General features: G+C 43.1%; 1 pseudogene across 1 annotated transcript in view; it reads right to left on the bottom strand.

Moving 5' to 3' along the window:
- Positions 1-633: 633 nt before the first annotated feature.
- Positions 634-9,096, bottom strand: part of LOC147884670 (protein NPG1-like) — an 89,841-nt pseudogene continuing 81,378 nt past the window's right edge. The window contains exon 6 of the transcript XR_015543557.1: positions 634-1,246. The product of XR_015543557.1 is annotated as a protein NPG1-like (transcript). The remainder of the gene's footprint in view (positions 1,247-9,096) is intronic.

Below are 9,096 nucleotides of genomic sequence, written 5' to 3'. Positions count from 1 at the left end.
TGCAACCTTGAATTTCAAGTGGAGCTTGCCAAGGGGCCCGACTTGGTGGAAGAGTAGGTTGAGAGATTTGGAAAGACTGCCTTGTTTGGCGGGCAAGGTTCATTCTTTAGAAGGGTATGCATAAGTAGTTGCCTGTGCATGGTAGTATGGTGAAATGGTTTGAGGTTAATCCTATGTGTCCTCTATGTGCATGCTCGATTGAAGCTCTACGTCATCTTTAAGGGTTTTCAGTTGCCAGGGCAGCATGGTGCCTGTTATTAGAAAGAGCTGTCGCTTGATGTTCGACTTCTCGATTATATCCAAATGGAGGACGGTGTGCATTGGTGATCCACAGGGATCAACTTCAACCTTGGCAACTACTTGAGGGCTGCATTTATCCTAGCCATTTGGGAGAAAAGTCAACCCCACAAACAAAGATTACATGAAAGAAGGGAAAAATAATATCCAATATAAATCCAAATGCAGTAGGAAATGAGGTGTTAAAGAATAGTGGCTGGCGCAATTGTAAGAAGGCAGATTGGTTGTCTCATCAAGCTAATAAAGTTTATTTACAATGCAAAGGACAAAGAAAAATGAAAAAGATAGTGCCATCAGGGAAATCTTCACAATTTTGGACAAGAATGAAATGCCTGGAATGATGTATAGCCAGATTGTAGACCATCTTGGAAATTATTGGTTTGCATCAACAGCAAGGGAACTTTTGTGCTACATTGATGCCAAATAACAATATCGCTAGCACATCGATGGAAAAATAAAACAAAAGCCTATTGTAGGCCTACTGCACGCTGATCAGGCCAAGATGCTCGACATTCCACGAGATTATTCAAAACTGCCTGTAGACAAAATTACACCAGTGCAACTAAATTTGAACCTCCAAAGTGCACCATTGTTGGATTATCATTATTACACGTGCAACTGCAGCGAGACTACAAAAGTGAACTGAATCTTTCAACAGGAGCCGACTGTTCCAGCATGAAAGCAGCTTGAAAACATTCTGCAGCATCAGAAGCCTTCCCTCCAATTTTGTGTACCATCCCTAGGTTGTACCAAGCAGTATGATTTGTTGGCTCTAAACGAATTGCATCTGTCAAGAAACTTCTGGCAACAGCTAAGGAATTTCCACCACTTCGGCGCAGTAATGATCCAATTGAAACCTTGCTTGGAACATGGTCTATATCAACTGCAAGTGCGTTGTTAAAAGAAACTGCAGCTTCCTTTACCTGGCCACGAGCTTCATGGAGAGCACCTGGTTGGCAAGCAAATAAATAGGTGTAGTGTAAATAAGAAAATCGCTGATGCAACGCCACAAAAATGTATCAAGTGCAAATATACTACAAAAAGGCATTAAACTCTGATTTGTGGTGGTGGGCATAATACAACTCTCTCTCTCTCTCTCTCTCTCTCTCTCTCTCTCTCTCTCTCGCTAACCATCTGTTCATCCCCCGCTAACTTTCCACTCAGACCCGCTCACCCCCCACCTAGTGTTCATAGAAAACTTGTAAACTATATAAAAAGAACTTCTAACATTTTCATTTTTATCTGTAAAAAATATTGTCATTTTTGCAAAATCTACAAAATTTTAGGCAATTTAATTATATTTTAACTTTAAAATCTACAAATTTTCTAGAAAAAGCTTCAAAATTTTGAAACCCAAGTTTTGTGATTTGTTGAGAAAAACGTTTGCTGTGAACGCTGCCCCCCTTTAACCTCCTGCTTAGCAGCGTGTCCCCCTCCCCCAAACACACACACACACACACACTCACTCACTCTCCCCTCCCTTTTCGCTCACGTCGCAGCAGCCTTATGTAAGAAATCCTAGATTTACTATATTTAGAAATGTACTAAGGAACAGAAAGGAGACTGAAATAGCAGAGAACAAGGAATATTTGTATTGCTTGAGTGTCTGTAGTATCTGTAGTGTCTGTAGTGTCATCCATACAATTGGGCCTCTCTTATATAGAGAGTGAAGAGTCACACATGAAAAGGTGTGTACTCCAAAGTGTATGTGCATGAAGAGGTGTGTATCCCTTGTGAAGAGGTGTGTACCCCTTGTGAAGGGTGTGACCCTTGATGAGAGGGTACATTACAATAGAAGTGTCTCTTCCATAGAATGTCTCTTGTGAAGGGTTGTGCCTTATAGGAAGTGTCCCGTCAAAAGGGCATACCCTTCCACAAGTGTCCATTCATCAAACCATCCATCAGTCTAGAAATAGAGAAAGGAATACGTCACAGATCGTGACATCCCCTCCCACTCAAAATAAGACCCTGGTGGAGATAATGAACTGATGCAAAAAATATCACGGTAAATTCTGAAAATACTGCTGTAAAATGTCAGGGTACTGCTGTAAGTCTTCATCAGATTGCCAAGTAGCGTTGTAGTCGTCCAAATCTCGCCAAAGAACAAGGAATTCTGTGATAAGTCGATGTCGAGTCTCTCACTGTCGATGGTCCAGAATACGCTCAGGAATAAGGAGAACATAATCGTCTTCGATTTTTGGGACATAATCACCTGCAGGAGGAACTGCTTCATCGCCTGGAATGTACGTCTTTAGCCAAGAAATATGAAATGTCGGATGGATTTTACCCCATGATGGTGGTAATTCCAATTTGTAACTTAAAGGTGAATTTTTCTTAACGATCTGGAAAGGTCCATAGTATCGTGGTCGCAACTTAGGAAACACAGACTTAACTGTCTTATAGCGATGTGGGGCTACAAATAATAGCACCATGTCACCAGTGTCAAATTCCAGGTGACATCTATGTTTGTTGGCAGACCATTGATACCGCTCTTGCGCTTTTCGCATATGATCCCTGACTTGGAGTAGAATGTCTTGCATTTCTTGAACCAGTTGATCAGCTAGGGCCACTCGATGTTGAAGTACAAAATTCGTTGGTACAATCGGAGTGTGTTCATAAGCTACTTGGAATGGAGTCATGTTGATGGCACTATGGAAAGAGTTATTATAAGCAAACTCAAGGAGTGGTAGATACTCTTCCCAAGCTGCTCGGCATGACTGAATATAATGTCGAAGCATTTCTTCCAGAACTTGGTTGACTCTTTCAGTCTGGCCATCTGATTCTGGGTGGTAGGCTGAACTGAATAGTAGAGTTGTACCCAAAGATTCGAACAGTGAAATCCAAAAGTGACTCGTAAACTTAGGATCTCTGTCAGATATGATATTCTTGGGCAATCCATGGTATCGGAAGATGTGTTCTATGAAGAGTTTGGCGATGTCCGGAGCCTGTGCACTGCTTTTGCAAGCAACAAAGTGTGCCATTTTGGACAATCGATCAACAATTACCATAATCTGAGTATTACCTCTGGAGGATCGTGGTAGTGTTGTAATGAAATCCATGGAAATACTTTCCCACCTTTCAGTTGGAACTGGAAGAGGCTGAAGAAGTCCTGCTGGAAGTCGTCGGCTTGCTTTCATTTGTTGACAAGATAAGCAAGATGTAACCATTTTGATGACGTCGCTTTTCATCTGAGGCCAGTAGTATGTTGCACTGAGTAACCTATAAGTCTTGTTGATGCCTGGATGGGCAGCATAAGGAACTAGATGATGCTCTTTTAACAAAAGACGTCGAACATCCTTGTCATGTGGTACACAGACGCGATCTTGATAATACAAAAGGTCGTCCGTATAAGAATAGGATGAGAAAATCTTCTATTCGGAAGTCGAAGGTTGATCTTTTAAAAGAATTTGTACTGCTGTGCCGAAGTCTTTATCATTGAAATACTTCCCTTTGAATGAATTCAGAACATCCACAGATAATGTAGAGATTACCATAGTTGATGCTAGAGTTAACCTGCTGAGAGCATCTGCAACTACATTGCGTAGTCCTGGAATGTACTCAATGGTCATGTGAAAGTTGGCCAGAAACTCAACCCAGCGTGCTTGTCGAGCGTTCATGACTGGCTGAGTAAAGATATACTTTAGAGAGTGATGGTCTGCTTAACCACCGAGTCGGCTCCCATGAGATAATGTTTCCAAGAGCGATAAGCATGTACAACGTCAAGAAACTCCGTATCATAAACCAGGTATCAGGTTTGGATATCATAATGTTTATGGCTGTCAAAAGCAATAACTCTGCCTTCTTGCATCAAGGCTGCTCCTGTAGCGATGTCCGAAGTGTCGGTCATGACCTCAAATGGAAGGTTTGGGTCAGCAATAGCCATAACTGGTGTGGTAGTGAGTGCTTGCTTTAGTTGTTGGAAACTATACTCTGTTTCGGGAAGCCATTGAAAAATTGTTGTGCTTTTCAATAATTCGGACATAGGAGCTGCGATTTCGGAAAACTGATAGACCTTTGTATGGTAGAAGTTTGCCAATCCGAGAAAAGAGCGGACATCATGAACATTCTTAGGAGTAGGCCAGTTTCGGATTACCTCGACCTTCTTGGGATCCACAGAGATGCCTTGAGCTGAAATAACATGTCCCAAATATTCGAGTTGGGTCCTGAAGAACTCACTGTTCTCAATGTTGATTTAGAGAGAATTTGCACGGAGAACTACAAAAACTTGGTGAAGATGTTGTTTGTGCTCATGTAGGGATCTGCTGAAAACGAGGATGTCATCGAGGTAAACGATGACAAACTTATCGAGGAAAGTCCTGAAGATGTCGTTCATTAGTGTCATGAATGTGGCCGGGGCATTGTTTAACCCAAAAGGCATCACCAAACATTCATAGTCTCCATACTTTGTTTGAAAAGATGTCTTGTACTCATCGCCTTCTCGTATGCGAATTTGATGATAACATGAACAAAGATCAATCTTTGAGAATTGTGTTGCGTGTAGAAGTTGATCGAAGAGGTCATCGATGCGAGGCAATGGATACTTGTTTTTTATAGTGAGCTTATTGAGGGCTCGGTAGTCGATGCAGAGGCGCATTGACTTATTCTGTTTTTCCACAAGTAGTATAGGAGATCCGAAAGGGCTGCGACTGGGCCGAATGTGACCTTTGTCGAGTAGTTCGGTCACCTGTCTTTGGATTTCTTCATTTTGAGTGTAAGAAACCCGATAAGGAGGTTTCGACGGTGGATTACTGCCGGGAATAAGTTCGATTGGGTGATCCACTGGTCGTCGAGGTGGTAACTGCTTTGGCAATTCCTGTGGAAAAATATCCAGGTAGGGCTGGAAAAAAGGTTGGTTGAGGTATTCAGGAGGATCCTTTGTTGGTGTCTCCTCTACTGTCGTAACCAACAGAAGTGAAGTCTTTACTTGACGTTTACGAACCCACTTCTTTACTTGTAGGGCAGAGGCAACTGGGGTTGAAGGAGAGTCCCTAGAACCAGTTAGTTCAATAAGTTTTCCCTGGTGGACAAACTGGATAGTATGGCTGCGAAAACTGATTGATGGATCATAGTCGTAGAGCCACTGTTGTCCAAGTATGACATCGTACCGAGAAAGAGGCATGATGTCGAAGTTCAACTTGTCCGTATAATGTTGGATGCGAAAAGACAAGTTTTTGATTATGGTGTTGCACAAGAAGGTAGTTCCATTTGCGAGTTCAATCTGATAGTCCATGAGACTAGGACTGGTGGTCAACCAAAGTTTGTCGACCATAGAACTAGCTAGGAAGTTATGAGAGCAGCCACTGTCGATGAGGATAGTGACTGTTGTTCCACGAATCGATCCTTGAACACAAAGTACTTGAGTGGCCAGGGAAGGTTCGGGGTTGCTGGCAAGGCTCAAGTGGATGGTATTTGCCATTCAAACAGCTTTGCCTTTCTTGTCTTGTGCTCGGGTAGAATCTTCTGTTTAGGAAGTGCTAGGTTCCATATTGGAATTTTACTTTGGTCGCTTGGGACAATCAAACCATCTATGGTCGCCTGTACAGATGGTACAAAGTCCTTTTGTGCTGGGGTTGTTCTTCTTGTTAGCGGCCACACCTTTATGTTGGGGATGACGGTGATGACTTTGTGAAGAAGAAGAGACGCGATCCTTGGAGGAGTGCTTCTGTTGGAATCCAGCATACGATTTCTGAGACTTGTGGGGATCTTGAGACTGTCGTTGACCTTGATTACCCGAGTTTTTTCTAAACCTGGGGTTATCTTGAGGACGAGCACCTTTGGCCATAGTAGAGTTCTGTGTTCGATTAGCACTCTGCTTCCTTGTGTTTTGGAAATCTGTAATGCGCTCTCCGTAAGCAATAGCGCCAGCTGTGGTGGTGATGTTTGCTTTAAGGACATCAATGCATAACGAGGGATTTAGGCCTGAGATGAAAGCATGAAGGCGATCATCATCAATTAAACCATCAATCTCCAGTATCAATGTGGTGAACTGAGAGATGTAGGAAGACAGGGAGCCTGTTTGCTGCAACTGTCGAAGTTTTGAACGTGCTTGGAAGTCCGCATTGGCAGGTATGAACTGCTTACGGAGCACGTGTTCAAAACATTCCCAAGTTAACACACTTTTGCCGTCCTTTAAGCGTCTTTGCCACCATAGGAAAGCTGTATCCTTGAGGAGGGAGGCTGCCAAGGCAATCTTTTTGCCTTCAGTGAGGTCAAAAGTATCAAAGTACATGCGCAATTTTGCAAGCCATTGGTCAACTGTTCGGCGATTTCGTTGGCCAGTGTAGGCTTCCGGAAGTTTAATGTCAAGTCTTTTAGTTTTGGAAGCTCGTTGTGCAATCTGAACATGATATTGTGTGGTAGATGATGCCTGAGATGTCCTTGAAGGGACAGGTGAATTACCAGGGGTTTCCATGCTTTAAGGAAGCGTCTTTCATTTGCTGTAATTTGATAATAAGCGTCAAATGACAATATGAAAGAGAATCCTTAGAAGTAGAATGGAAAGAATCCACCAGGCATAGATTTAATATGCCAATTAGTTGCGTAGAAAAGGCCTGCAGATCTCTGTCCGGAGGTCCATGTTGCTGTCCTTGCAAATCCACATGGATGTGTGAACCAGAAATAGGTGTCGGGTAGACTGTCGAGGCAGACAGGGGCGTTGACAGGGCTAGGCGCAGAAAAGACAGAGAGGCCATTGATGACTTTAGGCAGGGTTGGCGCTAAAAATTTTTACGCTCATTCTCTCCATCTCTTCCATGCACAATGTGCACGGGTATCCTTCTAGCGGAAAGAGATGTATCAGATAGGCGCTAGAAGGTGGGGGGCATTTCCTACAGGCAGGAGCAAAATTTGCTCTGATACCACTGTAAGAAATCCTAGATTTACTATATTTAGAAATGTACTAAGGAACAGAAAGAAGACTGTAATAGCAGAGAACAAGGAATATTTGTATTGCTTGAGTGTATGTAGTATCTGTAGTGTCTGTAGTGTCATCCATACAATTGGGCCTCTCTTACATAGAGAGTGAAGAGTCACACATGAAAAGGTGTGTACTCCAAAGTGTATGTGCATGAAGAGGTGTGTACCCCTTGTGAAGGGTGTGACCCTTGATGAGAGGGTACATTACAATAGAAGTGCCTCTTCCATAGAATGTCTCTTGTGAAGGGTTGTGCCTTATAGGAAGTGTCCCGTCGAAAGGGCATACCCTTCCACAAGTGTCCATTCATCAAACCATCCATAAGTCTAGAAATAGAGAAAGGAATACGTCACAGATCGTGACACCTTAAGGGGAGCAGACCCTCTTTTCCACTCTTCGACTTTGGGTTGCGGCAAGCGCCCAGACCAACTCGGGTGTTGGTTCCAATGAGGAGTGCGCACACAATGAAGGCTATCATGGCACAGTCAATCTTCGTGAAGATAAAGACCTTTACTGCCTCAACCCCCACCAACAGATATTCCTACTTAGCTGTTGCAGCTGCCCTGACACTTGGCCCCTACACAAATACATATGAAAGATAGAGGGGTTAACCCACGGTTACCTCAGGTCTGTACCACTAGATTTAGGGAGCTCAAGCTTTAACTTGCAGAAATAGAAAGGAAAGTTTAGGATATGGAAAGCAATGGCCAGTAGGAAGTCATACAAGAGTAATTACATGCATCCCCGCCTGTACCACAGGCTGTTTCCACGGTGCAGAAAATGATCACACTTAGGCAAGGTCAATGAAAAAAGAGATGACAGCCAAAATCAAGAACGAAGTTACAGAGCGGCCCTCTATGAGGAGGTGAGAGAGCAAGAAACCAGGGCAAATAATACCTCGACTTTCCGCATTGGGGGACTGCTGGATGGCTGGTTTAATGAGGGGTATACAGAAGATAAGAATCAATCGACTCTAGGAGAAAATACCCCGTGTTGAGTGACATCAAGAAAACATATGCGATGTCCTTCAAAAGGGGGCACAAGTAATGTTTATAGACAAGAAAGCAAGGTAAGTTTCTTAGATAAACCTCTAAGTGAAAGGCATAAAGAACTGGAATCTGGATATCTGAGGAGCTCACCCTGACCCAGCTCAAACAAAGAGCCATTGAACTAATCAATGTGAAGGAAGCCCGTAAAGAAGGCAATGGGCTGCTTACCGTGAGCGAAAAGCGCCGATTAGTGAATTCAAATCATAGACTAAAGACTCTAGAACATAGTTATGTGTTGTAATAATTTTTGGAGCTGCTTTATGCATTCCACAGGAGGTGCCTTGAGCACTTGCTTGGGCTTGCACTTCGATCGACTTTCGATGTATTTTGTGTCTCATAGGCCAGTGAGGCCTTTCAAAGACATCTCTCTCTCTCTCTCTCTCTCTCTCTCTCAATGTATTTCAAAATAATTGTTCTCTCCCCCTTCCATAAAAGGAAGGAGACACTTGTATCGTGACTTTTATGGGTCCCATGGGTCGGTATTTCGGCCCCCAGAGGACGGTAATACATTCTTCTTCTTCTTCTTCTTCTCTCTCTCTCTGAAAATAGAAGCAGAAGCAACTTTAAAAAACTGTTGGAGCAACCAGCAAAAAGCTAGGAAGCTACTTACAAGAAATCTTGGAACACCGCAACAAGATACTTGGACTAGCACACAAGCTAGCTCAATCTACTCAACACATAGCAAGTTCGTGATATTTTCTTTCACTAGATTGTAAAAGGTCACTATTTGTTACTAGTGACCACCAGTCCCATAGCTCTTGAAGGGTCTCACGAGGACTTTAATACAATCATCTCTCTCTCTCTCTCTCTCTCTCTCTCTCTCTCTCTCTCGTCCGT

This window comes from Dipteris shenzhenensis, chromosome 26, assembly GCF_047967505.1.
Source record: "Dipteris shenzhenensis isolate YYH24624 ecotype China chromosome 26, Dip_SZ_1.0, whole genome shotgun sequence".
NCBI lineage: Eukaryota > Viridiplantae > Streptophyta > Polypodiopsida > Gleicheniales > Dipteridaceae > Dipteris > Dipteris shenzhenensis.
This window is presented reverse-complemented; position numbering and strand designations above follow the sequence as displayed.